This window comes from Uloborus diversus, chromosome 1, assembly GCF_026930045.1.
Source record: "Uloborus diversus isolate 005 chromosome 1, Udiv.v.3.1, whole genome shotgun sequence".
Classification (NCBI taxonomy): Eukaryota; Metazoa; Arthropoda; class Arachnida; order Araneae; family Uloboridae; genus Uloborus; species Uloborus diversus.
The window spans coordinates 208,133,869-208,154,284 of record NC_072731.1 but is presented as its reverse complement, the minus strand read 5'-3'; the positions used below and the strand labels follow the sequence as shown (position 1 = coordinate 208,154,284).

At 34.1% G+C, this 20,416-nt stretch overlaps 1 protein-coding gene across 1 annotated transcript in view; it reads right to left on the bottom strand.

Moving 5' to 3' along the window:
* The window catches only part of LOC129234147 (uncharacterized), a 121,357-nt gene extending 111,463 nt beyond the window's left edge, over positions 1 to 9,894 (bottom strand). The window contains exon 1 of the mRNA XM_054868046.1: positions 9,642 to 9,894. The gene's annotated coding sequence lies outside the window, so the exon portion shown is untranslated. The remainder of the gene's footprint in view (positions 1 to 9,641) is intronic.
* Positions 9,895 to 20,416: the final 10,522 nt, after the last annotated feature.

Here is a 20,416-nt window from a genome sequence, read left to right as displayed (position 1 = left end):
TTGGAACCGAGAGAGCTGTTCGAAAAAATGCAAATCTGGAATTTTCAAGTTTGGTTATATTTTATTCTAAAAGTAAAGTCGATTTAATAAACAAATATAAAACATCTCACTTTTATTCTTATAAGTAAATTATGAATAAATCTTTACCACTAGCCCCCCCTCCCCCAGATGCAGCGCCTTACTATCACACAGGACCATGGATCTGGGCAGTAGTCCGTAAATCTGCAGGAATCCAAAAACGCCAACCAATAGAATTCGCTTAAAACAGATGGTTTTTTTTAACTAAAGCTCAAAAGCGCTGTTATGCGTGTATTCCTATCCAATCCAAATTCCTTTCAAATTTCAATCACTATCAGCAAAAGTATACAAAAGATTCAGCCAACCAACCAGAAGTTGTGCAGTCGGTTAAGGAAGGGGGCTAAACACAGGCTCAGGCGCTATTTCGGAGTTGATCACTGTCAGGTCCTGCCCTGGCCTTCCTTTAAATTCCATTCAAAGTCGTTCCTGACAGAGTTTTTTTAATTTCATAATTTGATCGGGGAAGTTGTTACAGATAATTAAAAGAACAGGAATACTTTACTACGTTATCGAATAAAGATGTTGCATTTCATTTCTAGAGAAATGAAGGTTTTTCTTTTGGTGAACACTTTGAAACATGAAATGCTTCTCCTTTTCCTTAACCCTTCAAGAAAACCGATTTCAAGTAACGCAACGAGGCAATCAAAATTGGGAAGAAAAAAATCAAATCGAAAGAGACCTATGACTACAGAGAGAAAAACAGTAGGGAGCTGCGACATCGTTGAACAAAGACACAGGTTGCATAAAATAGAGAAAGATTGGGTTTCTAAAAACTTTTACAGCTGATAGTTTCTTTTTCTTGCTAAGTCATATCTTCATGCAGAAAGCTACTGTACTTAGAACATAATATATGTAAGAATAAAGACTCTACAATATTTCAATTAAAACCAATTGATTTTTATGTAAGTTGAATGTAAAAGAACGAACATCTAATCCAAAGCTTTCAATTAAGTTTTAACGAAATAGTTGCCTAAAGCTTTGATATGGACCCTGGGACAACGAGGCAAAAACTTGAGGGTAGCTAAGCAAACTCCCCGTTCAACTGTATTTACGTCGAAAAATTCTCGCGATAAACGTAAAACTGGGATTTAAGACAAGATTATGCATAATGCAAACTTACGAAATGTTGTACATTAAAAAAAAAAGAATTCTAAAGCATTGCTAGCTTTTCTAAACCTACATATCACTGAATTATGGAATTTCTTTTTGGTGTGCAATATGTTAACCCTTTCATTGCTCGCATTCATAGATTAACAAACCCTCCTAAACATTTATTCATAACAAAAAGCAAAAGTGACTGCAAATGTTCTATGAGAGACTGTAGTAGCGAAAGGGTTAAGTATTATTAGTTGCTAAAGCAGTTTAATTTCAAAGAAATAAAAGCAAAAAGCTGCTGAACAGAAAAAAAAGCCCTTAAATAAACAACTTTTTAAAATCGTTTTTCCTTTAGTAACGTGGAAAGACAAAACCATATCCACCTCTTGTTAGTCAAGGTTCTAGTGTTCAAAATACCATACCCATCTCATTTTAGTTTTATAAAAGTAAAAAATGAAACAATTTTGTAGTGAGAACAAGATACACATGTTTGTATTCCGTAAATATAACGCACTAAAAATAAGTACACAGGATTGACTTTATTAAAAAAAAAAGACAAAAACCTAAAGCAGTGTTTTCCTGAGTCGCGTATGAGGTTTTGGTGATTTGTGACAATCCAAAAACCTATTATAAGATTAATAGTCATAGAATCGTCCTGCAACTGACTTTTGAAAAAAAAAACCCGTTATTAAAAAAAATGTGCTATGAGTTTAGTGATATTTAAAATTATTTTTTTAATTTCGGAAAAGTTCGGTTTGCCCATGAAATGAAGATTACGAACAAGAAAAAGAAGAAAAAAAAAAGATTTATATTTTTTAAGTTTAAGAGATAAAATTTGTGGACAAATGTTCCTCCTATAAAAAGTTCGTTTTAACTTATAACTATAAAACTTACGGATGATAAGATGGATGGTGTGTTTTTTCTGGAATTTGTCTAAAAGTGGCGGTTACTTTGTGAGAATTATGACGTAAAACGCATTTTTTCGAACCAGAAAAATAAAGTTTCTACATTAAAAAAAAAAAAAAAAGCTTCGTAGCATCACAAGATTTCTAAAATTTACATAACATACAGCACTACGGTGTATGACGAGAGATTTCAACATCTCCAAATCAACATTTAAGTCAAAAGTAGCTTCCAAAACGTAAATATTCAGAATGATTGGATTGTATTGTGCAATAAACCGCAATGCCACGTGCCGCGGGACAATGAACCGCAGTATTGCCAATAATTATGTCAAACAAAAAATAGATTACTTTTATTATAAGCTTGTCGCCGAATGCAGTATTGAGCTTTTTTTCTACAGCTTTTAAAACTAAAAACATAAATTGGTTCAAAGTTAACTCACATAGTTCAAAGTCAACCTTAATGTCTGGTTTGCTTTCAATTTTCTATTCTCGAGATTGGTAATATTATGCACCATCTCGGAATAGACAGGACAGAATGCTCATTTATTTGAATCAGCTTCAGCACGCCATTTGACAGATCGTTGCCACTTACGAGCCAACAAATATGCGGGATAAATGAATGCCGAGGTAGAGCTCGTTTGACCATCGTCTGAAAAAAATGCGATAGGGGGGAGGAGGAGGCTGCGTGTAAATGTAGTTTGACAAGTCAATGGGTCTGTCGGACTGCGAGAATGGGGTTATATTCGGTGGGAGATCGAATAGCAGGTTTGAAATCGATAGACGGGCGAGAGCTGGTTTCGCCCAAAATAAATGAGATAGAATACCTTTTTTTGTGGGTCACTGGACTTTCATCATAGAATTGGCAGGAGAAAGTATTTTTACGAGTAGATAATGAGTTTTAGCTGCTTTTTCATCCGATTTCATTATTATTCGGTAGATTAATGATTTGAAAAGCTCGCAGGTTAACTATTTTCCCCAAACGGATCAGGAATTCTCTCACAAAAAATAAAGAAAAAAAAATCTTCGTCAAATTGTATCATGAACTCATTTGTTAAACCATGTACTCAAGTCGTAATGTCCATATTTGGAGGGAAAATATAAATAATAGTAAGTTTGCTAAACTGTTAAAATATAGTACTGTATTGTAGAATAATTATCGTTAATTTGCACATACATCCAGCCTAGAAGAATTGTCTGTTGCAAGAAATTATTTTTTTTTCAGTAAGAAGGTCAGGTAGTTTTAAAATGGTGAAAAAAAATGGATTTCCTTAAAATAAACAAGCAAAATACTTCAGAAGTAAAATAAAACAAATCCCAAAAAAATATTCCTATTAGAAGCGAAGTCATAGACCAAGAGCTGACTGTACAAAAATGTTGATCGCAAAGAAAATATTTGCCTCAGAAGAGAGCAATTGAGAAGTTTACTTTTAAAACGGGTTATATCCAGTTTTATACTTTTTTGGCAAAACGAAAAAAATGTTTTACGCACTAACACTAAATGTTAGAATTTCGAATTTCTCAATGATTTGGTAGAATAACAAGTGGCAGTTTGCTTATGTCTGCTAATTTTTCCTCAATTTTACCCCAGACCGAAATTGCCAGTTTTATTTTGGATATATTCCTTTTTGGTGTAAAACAATGGATATCATCCCTTTTGCAAAAAAAAAAAAAAAAAAAAAAATACGCATTTTCTTCAAAAATAAACTTTATTAGATTGAAAAAAAGATTCAAAAATTTTTAATATATTTTTTTTCTCTACTTTATTCCTTCGTAATTACTTTATTATTTTCATTGATCATTTCAAAAACAAAAGAACCGTCGATCAAATTAAGTATGAACAATAAAACTACCCAAGCGGATGCAAGTAACAAAGTTGTATAGGTATTAATAGACCACAATTTTTATCACAATTTTTCAATTAATCACAATTTAATAATAGTATTAATTATTTAATATTAATAATCACAATTTGAGGTCGCGCTTGTCTAAATGATAACAGACTTGCACAAGGTGCTGTGATCTCTCAATACGGACGGGTACCACGCTTGATTTGAAATGCTCAGTCAATGCTTCGAAAAAATATTTAGCTTGTTGCATGTTCCCAGAACAGAATTCAAACAATCAGAAACCAAAATTCGTTTTAAACAGAAGAAAATTTTAGCCCTCACATCATGTATTTTTTCTCCATATAGAGTTACTACGTTTGGTTGTCAATCGACAATTGTCATTTCACAACAAGCGAGCTACATTCCCGCATAGATTGGGATTGTTCCTTTTGTGAAAAAAGGAATGATTTAAAGAAAAACCAATTGTTATGCAATTTTTAGGAAATTGAAACTTTCGAGAACGTAAAATGAGATATCAAACTGCAAGAATTTAATAACTCTACAAATCGTATATACTCTCTAAAGCAGTTTGGTGCTCAAATCTGCGCCCTGTGGGACTCCTCCGGCCTGCGAAGCTGATTCACGTGCCCGATGAACAACTCCCTGATAGTTTTTTCAACAATCAGTTTATATTTCCAAATGGAGCTAAAAAACGCAATGTCACTGGTAAAGTATAATTAAAATAATTTAAAATTTTCTGTACGTATACATTCCTAATGTATCATGAGACAAACATTTCTTGAATTGTACCAAATTTCGCTGAGCTTGGGAGTGAAATTTAAATAGAGTAAGAAAAAAAATGAAGAAAATTTACGATCACATTTTGCAAAACTGATATTTTTGAAATTGGTTATTGTTATTCCAAAGAGTATTAGAGTGAGAGAGCAATTATTTTCCCCAATAACATAAAAGTTTTAATGTTAAGCGGCAAATCTCAAAACATTCCTTAAATAAAATGTATCTTAATAGTTAAAAAATAAATATTTAAATATGTCTGTAAAAGCAATTTTTTCCTTTCACTTGGAACACTTTTACAACCTCTGATACATAAAAGTAAATATTCGGTGTGGGTTTCATAGGTTTTTTTTTCGATTTTATTATTATTGTTTTTTTTTGGGGGGGGGGATTACCTAAAAGCGAAGTAATTCTAAGAAAAATATAAAATTCCTTAAATCCCTTCACGATTACAGGTAATCAATCCAAGTTGAAATATCTCGGGAAAAATGTTCGTATCATGAAACTTTTCAGTCGTTTTTCTTGGTTTTGAGATTCAATGAAAATGGCTGCCACCCTCCCCTCTATCCCCCCACAACAGAAGACATCCACCACAAAAAAAAAGCCAGCAAATAAGTCTCCGGATGACTAATGCACCTCTTTTAGTGTTATTCATGTCATAATCCACTTTATGGGTCAGTGGACTTGTCGGGGAAGAAAATAGATTCGTTTTGGTGGACGTTTTAAGGAAAGCGTGTTTTTTCCGAAATAAATGGAAGAGTCGTGAGGCAAAAGAGAAGCCACGCGGCATGGTTGCAAGATTCTTCTGAGAATGCAAATAACCAACAGATCGGCTAGAAAATAAATGAGGGAATCGTGCAGCAAGGATCTTTTTCCCCATTTTAACAACCACATCTTCCTCGGGTTCCAAAAAGTGTCATCAATTTTGACGGAGGACGAGTCGAGAAGATTAAAATACTTGCTCAGCGTTTTTCTTTAATGACTTTATAATGATCCTGTCTACTGGGAATCCTGCTTTGATTTTGTGTTCAAATTTGTTGTTAAGCTTCATATGAAGTTTGCAAATAAAATAATTTAAAAAGAAATACTGTTTTGCATATTGAACTCAAACTGGGGTCCTTTTTAAACGGCCCATTTTCGTCCACACGCTTGAATCAATGTTTCACCACAGAATAAGCTTAAAATGTAGTAAACTTTAGCTGAAACCATCTTATTGATATGTTTCACCAATGAAATGGTGCTTTCAGAAGCACCATTTTATAAAAGTACCATCACATTGTTAAAATGTAAAATTCAGCCGTAATCATCTTCATGGCGATACAAGATTTTACCAATTTCTCGGAGAAGCATTGAACTTTACTTTTAACAGGGTACAACAGAGGTGTCCAATCTTTTTCCACTGGAGAGCCGCACCTCACATTAAAATGATTATCGCAGGCCAGAACACATACAATTTCAAAATATTTAAAAATTTTCTTAATAACATATGCAAATATGGGAAAGGAAAGAAAATTAAGAACCAGTAATTGTTGATATCAGTACTATACGTCTTTTAGTTACAGCATTTGCTTTTCAGAAATCAACTTTTGAATAAAATGCTTCAAATTTATAACATTGTCATTTTTTCGATTTGTAACAAATCAAAAAACGAGCCATGCTGATCTGCTTCGCAGGTTGGATGCGGCCCGTAGGTTGAGTGTACAACCATCGTCCAACAGCTAGAGGAAAAAAAATGTGGTCCCAAAATTTCATCATCATTGATGCTTTATCCTAAGTACAAATACACTCTTTGAATGCTTAAATAAAAACATTGTGAACAATGAAAAGTTTTCCCTTTGAATTTTGCTCAAATTTTATGCCCAGTTTAAGTAGCAAGCCTTCGAACGAATTTGACAGAATAGCAAATATCTTATGTAAAATGTCTCAATAGCAATCATGATGAACAGTTTTGCAGCACAACATTTCATTGCAGTGAAGTTACCAAACGCGATTGCGTAGAAGTCACTTTTTTAGATTTGATTTCTTGGTGGTTCCTATCATTTTGTCTCGTCTCTCACTTTATCTTTAAATGCTGTTGTATATATCAATCACTCCAGATATATTATTTAGCTCAATTCGCATTGAAAAGCCTGATCTTTCATTGATTTTGGTGAAGATTAGTAGAATTTTATTTAGTATAATTTCCGTTTTAGGATATAACTCAGCTTAATCAGATGCAGATTTTTACACAATCTGCATTCAAAGGAATCATCTAATAAACTTTAAATATCTACACTTTTCTTAGAATAAATGAATTTAGGAATACATTTATGTTTCAGAGGTTATGAATGCTGAGTAATGCTGTCACCTCAGTTTTCGCATTTTTACAGATACCCATACACTGAGATGCACAATATACACAACTCTTATTTCTACTATGATAAGTTACAATAGGAAAATAATCAGCCCGATTCACGTACGTTTCGGATTGACTTTTGTCACGTGGCGAATTCAATTTCAACGTTGGAAAATACATCTTTAGAAAATACATTGACATTGGGTGCATGCGATTTCGTGTTCACTGTGTATTTGTGACTTCGTTCCAGGGGCGCCCCGATGCGAGGTCAATGGACGACTATCGTGACCTTCAAAAAATTGACTTATTCAGCAAAGTTTGTGCGGCGATTAGGCAAAATTTGGAGTTCTAGTCGGCAAAATTATCATTCTTCAAAATTTGGAGGTCCATTCGGCAAATTGAGAACTTCGCGCCCACCCAAAAATGTTAAGTTCGAGTTTCGGTCTTTCGGGAAAAGTTTAAGTAGCGTAGCTTGTTCTTCGAGATCATATTTTAATTCTCAATCCGTTGCTATCAATGGGCACGGGTCCAAGGGCATCAATGTTCAAACGAAAGTTTCGGATGGACTACTATTCTCAAAATTCAAATGAAGGGGACTCCTAACCTGAAATGTGCTGCACTTTTGCATGGCAGAAAGGAGAAATTTGATTTTTACATGGCAAAAGATAAGCTACTATATTTCAACTAACAAAACCACAATTTTATGGCATTTTTCTTTTTATATAAATATGAACTGAAGTGTTTTTTCTTCTAATAGTGTTAGTGTGGTCCGTACTGCAGTGTTAATGAAACAAATGTCACAAAATCCTGTTAATCTTTTACCCCAACAGCATTAACTTTACTTAACTCAAATGTGTTTGATTTGGCAAAATAAAATTCAAATATTAGATTTGAAATATCTTTGTAAACACTCGCAGAGCTCATAGCGATTATCAGCTAACCACTTACAGATTGAGTCAGCAAGTAGTGTTTTGGTCTTGAGATATAAAACTAATGGAACTTTCATTTTTGGTACTCCATTATTAAATTCCGGAGGGACCGCTCCACTGTGACTGAAATATTTTGCAGAAGCTCGTCAAACCCTTTTAAAGTTGAGTTTTATTTATATTTTCTAAATAAATGTCTTTATTTTAATATTTATGGAAGTAAATTTTCAAACTCAACTGCCCTGAATTCCGTCTAATACGTTTCTTATAAAATTGAGAAGTAGAAAAGTCGACGCCAATCACAATCACACGTAACTTCAAAATAAGAAGCGTGTTCGATTTTAAGGTGAGCACAAAGAATAACTGTGGCACACATCTGTAGTTCTTAATAAACCAGAAAGCTGTGTGATTTTTTAAAAACCTCGCTAATTACGCCAGAGTTTGTAAAATATTTTAAATAACATCACTTTTCTCTGCATAATTTTGTGGTGTTCGAAAACGGAAAAAATTCTTGATTTCTCAAAACAAAAAACCATCTCACTCACTTCCCGTACTTAACATAGTAACAAAAAATTAATCTCAAATATTTTAGACTTTTTTTTTCCAATAAAAAATTAAATGACTGATAGACTGCTGAAATTACCTTAGTTCATGTACATTCAATATATTTTTAGGGTATTCAATTTTAAGTTCAATAGCTGATTAATAAATGCTGACATTCATCGAATGGAATACATAACAGCACGTACTACACAAAGTTGGTTATTATATGCATTTTAAGAAAGATATTACGAAAAGCGATATTTTCACGACTAATCACGGAAATATCAAAAAGAAAAAGAGAGCATAGGTTGCGATTATTAACTAGCGAGACTTAGTCCTGTCACAAGCATTGTCGGGTTTACACTTTTTGGGTCCCTTTAGCCTAAGAACCGTTATTTCATTTGTAGTTTTGATCCCTATCGGAACTATTATGTCGTGGGAGGTAACTCAGAATTGCGGACATGGTAAATCCGCCACTAGTTGGAGGCTTCTTCTCGAGTTCCCAACCATCTAATAGCAACCCAATCCAAATCATCTTTAATGGAATCCTGTGGTATCTATTCAAAAAATGCATAACGCAACTACTGAATTAAACTATTATTGAAAATTATTAATTACAAATGTTCAGTCATTGTAATGGCTGCCAAAGGATTCACGTTGTGCTGTGCATTGACCTTACGCATTACTGTCTTCGTACTAGGTGCATCGGCAACTTTGTACAAATGCAGGGGTGCCAACTGGGCGGGGGGGGGGGGGATCATTGCGCAGACTGTGGCATTGAAATTTTTACGGGAGGTTTAGGGGTATTTTTCTAATTTGGATGGGGGTGTTCTCGGTGATATTGGGAGAGGGGCATCACTGACAAATGTAAGGCAAAAATATTTGAATAAGGGACCCATCGAGACTCCCTACTTTTTATATAAAATACACCGTAATGCCCTTCAAACCCATCAGTACTTAGGAACAGTGATTGAACCATTCGCACTATGCTATGGTAATCCTAAGTGTTCATGGTCTGGTAACAGGAAGGAGGAGGAGTACTTGAGAACATGTGTGGAACATTCGATAAAAAATCTAGCAAAATATAATATGCAGTGACATTTATAGAATAAAGTCAAGTCAAAAAAGTAGGCCTTACCTTGTTCAAATACAAGTCCTGCTGGGTAGGACGAATTTTTCCAAAAGCGGCTGAAATATTTTCCTCAAATTTGCACACGCATGGCAGTGCAAAAGATGTATCGTCCGTTTCCAAAACACCAGACAATATTTCCAATTACCTCCGAACGAAATTCGCTCCAGCCAACACAATTTTCGTATAAAAGGAAGACCACGCACAACGAAAGCAGAACTTTTCCACAAGCACGAGAGAGAGGGATCGAGATTCAGCAACTGCACCCGCACACGCACTCGCTACCAATGACAACAAGTGTTTGTGCACCTGCCCGCGTTCGCTGAAGTCACGTGATTTGAAAGTCGGGTGGGCGTCGCCGGAGCCCGAAGCGGCGCGCGTGCGCCTCCAAAGTTACGGCGCGTGCAAATTCAAAAAGAATAATAAAAAAAGTTGATCACCGGGAGAGATTTTTCGGAGGAGCAAAGAAACGATGAACGGCTACTGGAAATCAGAAATTTTTATGGTACAGTTCATATTGTTGGGAGGAAGGAAAGACTAGAAAAGAGAACTGCAAAATAGTCCGCAATAGGGCACTATCCCTCAGGGAATTCAACGCATTTCTAAAAGGGCCGCCGAAAGCCAAGATGGGCCCCTTGTCAGTTTGATCAGAGGGCTTCCCTCCCCCTATAAAACTTGTTAAATTTTCACTACTACGATTTCGAGCCGGACCCCTAGTTTCCCACTAGGCTAACATGGCCTCTAATCGGTCCTTATTTTCAAGTAGTATCATGGGCGTGCACAGAAATTTTCGGGCCCGACACAAATGGCTTTTTTGGCCCCCCTCATACTGTTTATCCCTATATTTCACCCCTAGTTTTAAAAATATTGGGCCCCCTTCAGGCCCGGGCCAACAGATGTCCCTTCCCCCCCCCCCCCCTGTGGACGCCCCTGAGTAGTATAAGTTAGTAAACTGCAACAAAAGAAAAATTTGTATCTTCTTACTACAATCTAGAGTTGGTAAGTTAATATGAAAAGGAAGAGTCATCAGAACTGTTGCCCCCATGCAAAAATCCAACATGCTTCGTAGGTTACACCAGGAGATTAATTAGACAGAGGAACACTCTCTGACACAAGATATCTCTATCTCTTTCCTACCTCTTGAAATAGGAAAATAGGAAGATTTTAAAGGATGTAAAGTTGAGAAATGTTCCCATTTCTTAATCGTTTTCTTAAGCCTACAAGCCTTTGAGAGCTTAAAGATTGATCTCTCGCAAATGACAATTAAAATAGGAAAAATAAGTGAGGTGCATTTCTTTCTCTTCCTTCGTTCTCTTTCCTTCTTTCTGTTTTTTAAAAGGTAATGGTAACGTAAACCATTCTTCTATATTTTACCGATCAAACGAGAGTTTAAAACAAAAGTAATAACTTATTCATAAAAACATTTAAACAGTTAACATCCCTGAAATTTGATTAAGGTGAAAAATCAACGTAAATAAAGCACAAATTTTCCAGAAAGTACAGCAAATAGCTATACTACGCAATGGAGCCACTTCATTAGAGCAAAAAACTCACCACTCAACAAGAAAGTCATGAGAGAGCTGAACGTCATGAACATCGGTTTTTGCACCAAATAAGTCGTCAGTCAGCACGCTGACCCAAGCACTTTTTTGTATCGATGAAGAGGCTCTATTATAGCCTTAACTCTTTAAGACCGGGAAGGGGGGAATTTTTTACTACAGTTAGGTCCTGACTTTTTCGATCAAGCTATTTTGGAAATGGAATCGTCCACTCTGAGACCCCCTTCGGCAGCATCTCGTCAGTTCTTGTGTGCACTAATTACAGGAGGCGTGGTAAGCTGTCACCTTAATCGCTGTCGCGCTTCAGGCGTGCAGCCTTTTTCGCTATTTCCCTAGGCTAGTGTTTATCGCGTATGTTGGTTCAGCTGTCTGCGATCTATAGACACATGGGATGTTTTAAAATTAGGAATAAAACATCTGAATTGCAAAAAAAAATATTCAAAAATCAAAAGCAACTTTGGAATGAAGAATTTCAAAGGGAAAAAATAGAACAAGTCGCGTGAATGAAAAAGAATGAATATAAAAGTTTCTTCATTTCCCCCTTCCTCCCGAAATGCGGGCATCTTCACAAGTTATTAGCTATCAATCCTTGTAGTTGTATTGTCATTGGGAATTGTACATCACTGTCACTTGTCCCATCAGTTGAAAATACTTCGGTCGGAAGAAAGGATCTTTGAGGTGGTCTCACAGCGTGACTTTCCATCAGTTCCTAACCATATTGCTAATAAGTTCGGTTTTTTTTTTTTTTTTTGGATATCATGTTCAGCCTACAGCGCAAAATGCCTAACCTTTCAAGCAGCTTTAGTTTTTGGAAACATTTCTCCCGATTTCGATTGATTAAAAAAGTTTGAGCACAGCCAATAACTTTTATTCTTCTGCAGAATAATAAATTATAAAACATATAGTTCTTTTTAATACATGTTTCCCTTTTTTATAAAGTTATTGAAAAAGGCTATAATAAAATTATAAAACATTCTTTTTTCAGAAATATAAATATTTTTTAGATTTTTAAGAGACATATTTTAGAATTACAGAAAATCAGAAAAAATATATGTAACAGGGGCATGGCGAGAGAAGGTTTGCCGGGTTGATTCCCAAATCCCTTAACTTTCGCATATTGATTGTAAATCTTAATACATCTTATACACATATATTAGCCGCCTTCAACGCGTAGATGATATTAATCATAAATAAGAACATTACAGTTCAAGCACAAGCTTAAGATTTATTATTCAATAATTTAAATTTTCCAATTTCAATCAATTCCATTTGCACAAACTGATGAGAATAATTACTGAAAGAATGTTTTTGAAACTAATTTCAAACATTTGGAAGAAATTGCACCCCTATCTCTTTTCCATTTCTGAGTATACTACGGACAAGTAATAAAAGCTATCCCAGTCAGGAGAAAAAAAAAAGGAAAGTTAAAAGAAAATAATAGAAAGATAATTTTTCAAGAGTAATAATGAAAAAAAAAAAAAAAAAAATATTTTCCTCAAAAAACGGGGGTTAAGAGAATGCTTAGTGGGGAAGCCACGAAATCTTATTTATTTCCCCCCTTTTTTTCTTTTTTAAAATAAAACTAGTCTATGTAATTGGATTTTGACATTACTTATTAAATGACAAATAAAAATGGAGTTTGGCGTCAAAATTTGGGATGAATAGCCATCGTAGACTAACTTTTCCAGAGCCGGATTTAGTGGAGGGCAGGCAGGGCTACTGCACCGGGGCCTCCACAATAAATTTTTTACAAAATATCCTAGCTTTCACGGGTCGAAAATATCGGATATGTACATATATATCAAAATATTCGGATATACAGTAGAAGACCATTATAACGCACACCTTGGGACCAGAGCTTTTGCGTTATACAGGTTTTTGCGTTATATAGGTCATTTCACAAATTTTGAAACTAAAGTTCAGAATATGTCTCTATATTAGCACTTCAGAATGAGTTTTATCTGCAATGAGTATTAAAGCACCAACATTACAATTAGTTATTCACAAATAAATATGTTTCACAATCAAACGAAAGTGCATTATCCTGCACTTCTGCTAGCTTCTTGGTTTGCATAACAGCTGCATTTGCAAGAGCCATCTGGTATTTTCTGTTTACTGTAAGGGGGGTACTAATTTCCATTTAAAAGCTTTTTATTAAGATGGAAAGATGAAAAACTGTTTCAAAATAACAATTTTTATGTTTGCATAACAAAACAGAGGTATTTTTTTAACTTCAAAACAAATTGTTTACTTCTGGAAAGTTGAACGGTTTATAGAGAATTGCGTTATATAGGTCGGCGTTATAATGGTCTTCTACTGTATATCAAAGTATCGGATATTTTCGAAAATATGATGATCTTTTCGAACCCTGATTAGGGGCCTCCACTCCTTCGTTTGCCCCGGGGCCTCCACACTTCCAAATCCGGCCATGAACTCTTCCAATTATAATCTTCATTCCAATGAAATAACATAAGAAAAAATCAGGTTTTTTTTTTTTTGGAGTTTTTTGGTTTTATTCCCGCAAAATAAATTAATACGTAAAATCAATCCGAGTAGAAATAATTTTTCAGTCGATTGTTAATTTTTAACTCTGAAAAGTGAGAGGGCAAGGCCCCTTTACTTTTGAAAGTAAGGTAAAATTGCCCCCCGCCCCTCCAACCCACAAACACACAAGTTGCCATGGTTATCGTATATAACTAGCTAATCGAATATGATAAAGATGAGAGCATACAACTTTTTAACATAGAAATGCAAGATAGATAAATCTGTACTGAACGAAAGTTTTCTTGTTTTCATGCAACTCTGAAATCGCTTAATTATTATTGACAACAATTTCATATTGGGGGAAGGAGGTGACATTTGTTTTCTCTTAAAAAATTAATTAATTCTAAATTAGTGCTAAAAGTGTAAATGCAACAGATGTAGAAGCACAGATTTAGATTTTCTTTATATTTATCAGTAAGTAAAATGCTGTATGACATGATTTAAAAAAAATATTCCCTAAAATTTATTCTGATGATGTTTTCCTGAATAATGCCATTTATACAGAAGTAAATATGTACTTTAATTTGTTTGAAGAATTTAACAATTAATTTATATTTTCAAGGAAACAAAGTTGTGGGATGTGCTACTGAAAGCAAGAGATAATGTCTTTTTAAATTGATTAAATGAATTTAGGAAAGAATTAAATCCGATTTTTTGGTGTTTGTTACACTACAATCGTTAAAGGAATATTACAATGTGACTTAGCGCCATTAGAAATTTCTGTTTATCTCACTTCAGAGACAACTGTTTTTGAAGATTTAAGCAGATTGTCATTTTTCACCTTTTTTTTTTTTTTTTGTAAATCATGGTTCTGAATTTACATGTTGACAAACTGACTGAATTTCCCAAATTAATGAATAACATGTTGTTCAGAAGAAAACTAGAAAATGCTATTTTGTGATTAAATTTTTATAAGTGCAAATATATATTATATTGCTAGCAAGTATCACTTTACTCAAAATTTTGAACTCTAAAGGTAAAGTGGATAATACGGTAGTTTGTAAATTGTATAATATCGTAACAAAATTCTTTTCTTTTGACCATTCTGAGAGAACTAGTTTCTAAGGCATCTTCTTTAGTCACCCGTGCGACCTGAATACTGGAGTTGGTTGACCCATGCATACATTTTTACATGTTATGTGTGTTTTAAGTCCTTATGGAATTATGACCTCCTATCTCACTTTTTGTGGGGCGCTACTGTTTGGGTAACAGTTGTGTGGTGGGGTGCAGTATATTTTCACGAGCAATTTAAAGCTCTGGGCAGATTTGTTTTGTTTAGATGTCTTCCAAACTCTGATTTGCTGAGTAATACTTTTAAGTTTCTAAAACTGGAAAGAAATAATTACATTTGGGTTGAAAATAAAAATAATGAAAATAGAAAAGATTAATAGATGGCGAAATATTGCAAGTAGTAATTGCACACCCGTGTTTCGAGGTTCCTTGTAAACCTGTAGCATGTATATGCAGTTATTTGCAAAGTTTGTGCTTTAATGTTGTACGAATTATCATAAAAATTATACAAAACATTAATTTATAAATCCTAGAATATAATTTATTTTTAAAAAAGTGGTACAAAAAAGTGAGGAATAGAAGTGGAGGAAATTGAAACGAAATCGTACAAGCATTCATCTTTTCTCATTTTTTGAGGAAGCCAAGCGACATCAAGTCATTAGCAGCTCCCCATTCATGCAGTTGTCGCTATCACTTGCTAAATAGCTATCGGCTAGAAGAAAGGGTCTTCTTCGGGGAGGTCTCGCAGTAGGGTGTCTTCTACCCACCACCCCTGAATTCGCAGAACTCGGCCGGGTACGGGCGGACTCGGATCTAAGTTACAAAGCCGTATACGGCCGGCCTCGGTCTTAAGGAGTTAAAATAGCTACATGCTGAAATTTTCTTGAGAATGTGTAATTTATTTACATTGTTTTTTTCACTTTAATCATATTGTAGCACAAAGCTTATTTGATCATTTTTCACGTATCCCTGAAGTTTCTTGTCCAATTACGCGAACTTTTTTTTGCTTATGCGAAATAGAGCCGGTCCCGGCAGGTTAGGATAATCGCAGTTCTTCTGTGCCTTGGCGCTAGGAGGGTTCAAGTGTTCTAAACTAGAAATTGCTCCATGAAATGATTATAATTTCTATGTGAAATGAGTCGAGAAAATTTAGTATCCTTATTCCGTAGAACCAAGTAACCTGCTCTGCTGTAGAATTAGCCAGAAAAAGTTTTAAGCCAGACTTTTTTAGGTACATTCATAAAAGTAGGAAACTTATGGATGGTAATTATACATTTCTTCCTGTTTTAAATTGGTAGTTCACAAGTGATAGCATTTATTTTCCTCTGTGCCATTTGAGGTTACAAAGTTTAAAGGGTCCCAATCGTTGCTCTTTGGTACCGTTTTCGACTCTTTAGCAATTTAAGCACAACACTTTACTACAACTTTATATTTTGCCTTCTGGGACATCTCCTGTTTGTTTGTTTTTTTGTTTGTTTTATTATTATTTTTCTCCCCCCCCCCTATTTTACTTAAATTCAATAAAACCAATAATATTTGCAATTCGTTAATAAAATTAAATAAAGTACGTTCTTGAACCAAATGAGAATAGGCATTTCTCAGTTCCCTTTATAGCAATACATTTATTTATTTTTAAACAGCTTCAACTTTTAACAGAATTTGTTTCAAACCTCTAACAGAATATACAATAAACAAAATTTACACATTTACTAAAAGAAAAAAAGAAACCTTAAAAATATTTTTAAATAAAAATCAGAGCATTTAAAATATTCTATTATAATTAGGAAAGCAAAGCAAATATAAAAAACATTGCTAATCTGAAATTGACTAAAAAAACGGCCATTTACAGGCAGGCAAAATAAAAGTACTACATATTCACTAACTAAGGCTTCCCAATATTTTGTTCAAATAAGACTTTTTATACTTATAGTATTACTAGAGGACCCGACAAACGTTGTCCTGTTCAAACTTTGTAAATTGAAAAGTTAAAAAGTGTCAATAAACTATCAAGTATTTGAACCGTTTTGCTGAAAAAAATAAGTTAAAAGAAAATGTTTTAAGCTGCTTGGTGTCAGAATGCATCTAGTATTTATTACAACTTGATTTATCTAATGCGCACTGGGCAGTTTAATTAACCATTTTTTCTCCCGTACTTGATGGTTTGTTCCTTCAGCTATACGTAAAGGATAAAAAGCGTTCTCAGATATTAAGTGTGAAAAACTAACTACCCATCTAGAACAAACGGGAAATCCCGCTGAAACGTACGCCATATGAAAAAGGACAAAACAATCGAAAGCATATCGTTTAAAAAAAAAACGATAAAGGTAAAAATAGTTCTTTGAATAACCGAAGCCCCCTCCCCATGTAAAATAAACAACGAAAACTCTTCAACTAAAATGACTTACAACTCTTTCAAAACGAAAAACCATTCTTTGCAATTTGAAATATTTCGCCAAACAAACAAAAAATACAATAAATTACATTAACAGTAGCTTTAAAATGTAAACAAATGATCGCGCAACTCTATTAGTTATAGCCAACGTCGCCATGCCACCACGTTACTGTAATCCAGCCGATCGGTGAGCGAAGCCAACTCCGACCGATAAGTGGTACGTTTTGTTTAAACGAATACTTTTAAAACTTCATATATTGCCTAATTTGTTTTTTTCCGCCAAAGATAAAGATCTTTCACTGCACTGATTTATTGTGTACAGAACTACTCTGTCGTAATTTATCTAGACAAAAATGAAATTTTTTGCGTCTTTAAATTTCATCATCTTTTCCTGTAATAACCTAAAGCACCAATTCGGTCACATGGTTCAACTACGACGACAGAACACAAGCTTTGCGTGAACTTTACTTTAAAATAAACGGGACCTAAAAATCGTTGCTTTAAAGAAATGAAGGCTCCACTCTCTGTCTCTACGTCTCATCTATTATCAATTGATATATCACAGTAGGAAATTTCATTACAAAAAGCAGAGCTGACTTTCTTATTGTCCTTTGGCAGCGGGTTAAATATTTATTTCAGTTCTCGCACTGTAAAAAAAATTCGGAAACGTTTCTGAGTATATCGTGCAGCTGCGGTTCATGAAATTTTCAAAAACGTTTCTGAGTATTTCGGAATTCTCTTTCTGTAATGTCCGGAAACGTGTCTGAGTATTTCGGAATCCTCTTTCTGTCATGTCCAGAAACGTGTCTGAGTATTTCGGAATCCTCTTTCTATAATTTCCAGAAATGTTTCTGAGTATTTTGGAATCCTCTTTCTGTAATTTTCAGAAATGTTTCTGAGTATTTCGGAATCCTCTTTCCGTAATTTCCAGAAATGTTTCTGAGTATTCTGTGCAGCTGTGGTTCATGAAAGTTTCGAAAACGTTTCCGAGTATTTCGGAATTCTCCAAACAATTTTCAAAAACGTTTCCGAGAATTTCGGAATCCTTTTTCCGTGATTTTTTCTAAAAAATAATTCTTTTTTAATAGTATTGCATGCCATATCAGTTTCAATTCTTTCATATCTAAGAGCAATGAAACAAGCAATTTTAGAATCATTCGTGGATTTTTTTTTTCTGAATTTCTAATGACAAATAGCATGGTTAACAGCATAACATATGCACAGTTATAAATTTTTGAAAATTTATGAAATAATATAGTAGTTTCATTCATAATCACAAAATCGTCGGGGGAGGGATGGGGAGTACTTTCTCGGAAGTGGGATTGTTTGTTAAACAATATTAAACTTCAGTTTTTCTCTCAATATTTTCAAGACAAATTTATCAACATATTGTATTTTTAATGCAGAACTTAAAAACATATCTTGTATCAAACTTGATAGCTTTTATTTTCGGATAAAATTTGACAGAACTTACCTACACTTTGCGTTCCGAAATTCGTTCACGTCAAGTCAATTTCTTTGACGAACAAAGTGTACCGAAAAGTACCAACAGAGAAATTGATGAATTTAAATATGACACCAAAGTCCCCCTGCTGGAACCATTCGGGTTTATTCCTCTGTTCTTGCCCTTTTCCAGTTTATCACAAATATAGATACTTAATCAAAATAGGTTACTGATTTAGAGTGTGCGCAAAATGCATTATATATTTTATTTATTAAAACATTGAACTCTATTACATGATTATTCCATTTCATATATACGAGAGTTCCCCCCCCCACACCATAAGAGTGATGGTGCACCCATAAAATGATATAAAGCGCCCCCCACCTTAAAAAAAAAGCAACCTCTTGAAAATGTCAATGGCACAGTCTGCGTGGTGAACGCCCCTCGTCTTCTCACCATATGTGCATTGCATATTAATAACATAGTATTTAAAAACTGATCACTTTTAAAACGATGACATGAAATATTATTACTTTTTATTTCAGCATGTAAATGCAGCTGTTCCATTTTTGCCACTGACTCATTCCTCCTGACTGTCCTACATTAAACTAGTATATCCACGAAGGAAATGTTATTTTCGGAACTAATGTCAAGGAATTTTTTAATTGTTAACCACATTTAACAAAATGAATAAGCAGATGAATTAATTTCATAACTATGTTCTTACTAATAAATAACATGGTCATTTTCTAATGGTATAAATATTTTTAAATGAATGAATAAATTATAATAAAAAAAGATAAATTATACCGGCACATTTTTTGTGAAGCATATTACAATACTAGAAAATATTTGCATTACCATATTTCTAATGAATTTAACAATTGATTTTTTTTTCTTTTTGAACCAAAATGTATGTACATCCAAGTATTTCGAAATAACTTTTCTGTGATTGCTTCTCAAATATAAATCTTACTTCTTTTGCGTAATTAATCAGTTTCAGTTAGTTACAACAAATAGTACACCGCGCACATAGGTATGTAGGATAACTTTAAATTAATTCGATAAACCCAAAAACAGTTACAATTGGAGCCTCATCAAATGCAAATCAACAAAAATATAAATGTATATAACAACATGTTTTAAAATATTCATTAATACTTACAAGTGAACATGAGCGGAAGAAAATCTAAGTACCTCCATTACAACTGAATAAGTAATCCAAAGGGTTTCGTTTCATTAAGTATAAACACGGGTGTTAAAACTATTCACGCTTGAACACACAATATATATCTAATTATGGTCGCATTGGAAATTGTAAAGAAGCAAATGGTTATTAACTAACTTAATAGCTGCGTACATCGTCTAAAAAATCAAGGGCAGTCCAAAATGCAAAAGCGTAAAATTAGTTTCGACACATTTTACTACTCTCTAGACATGAAATAACAAGCATTTCAATGCTACACAGTTGCTGACTGCAGCAACCATAGATAAGAAAAAAAGAAGTTCTCGTTATTTCCGACTCATTGGCGCCTGTGTTGGAAGGATGAAATAGGTTTCGAAGCGTTGCGTCATCACTTCCGCTTCTAGATATCTTGAAATAACAAAAAGCTTTCTGAATATTGAGGAGTTCGCTATTGGATGAAGGATTCCTACTATTTCGGAAACGTTTCCGATATATCCAGAAACGTTTCCGAAATTTGTTACAGTGCGCTCAACAAGGTTAAAATAAATGTTAATCATTTGGGAGATATAACCATCCAATGTTTAAATTAATTAACTAACTAACAAAAACGTTTCCGATTCGATCCATCGCGCTTCGAAACCATACTTG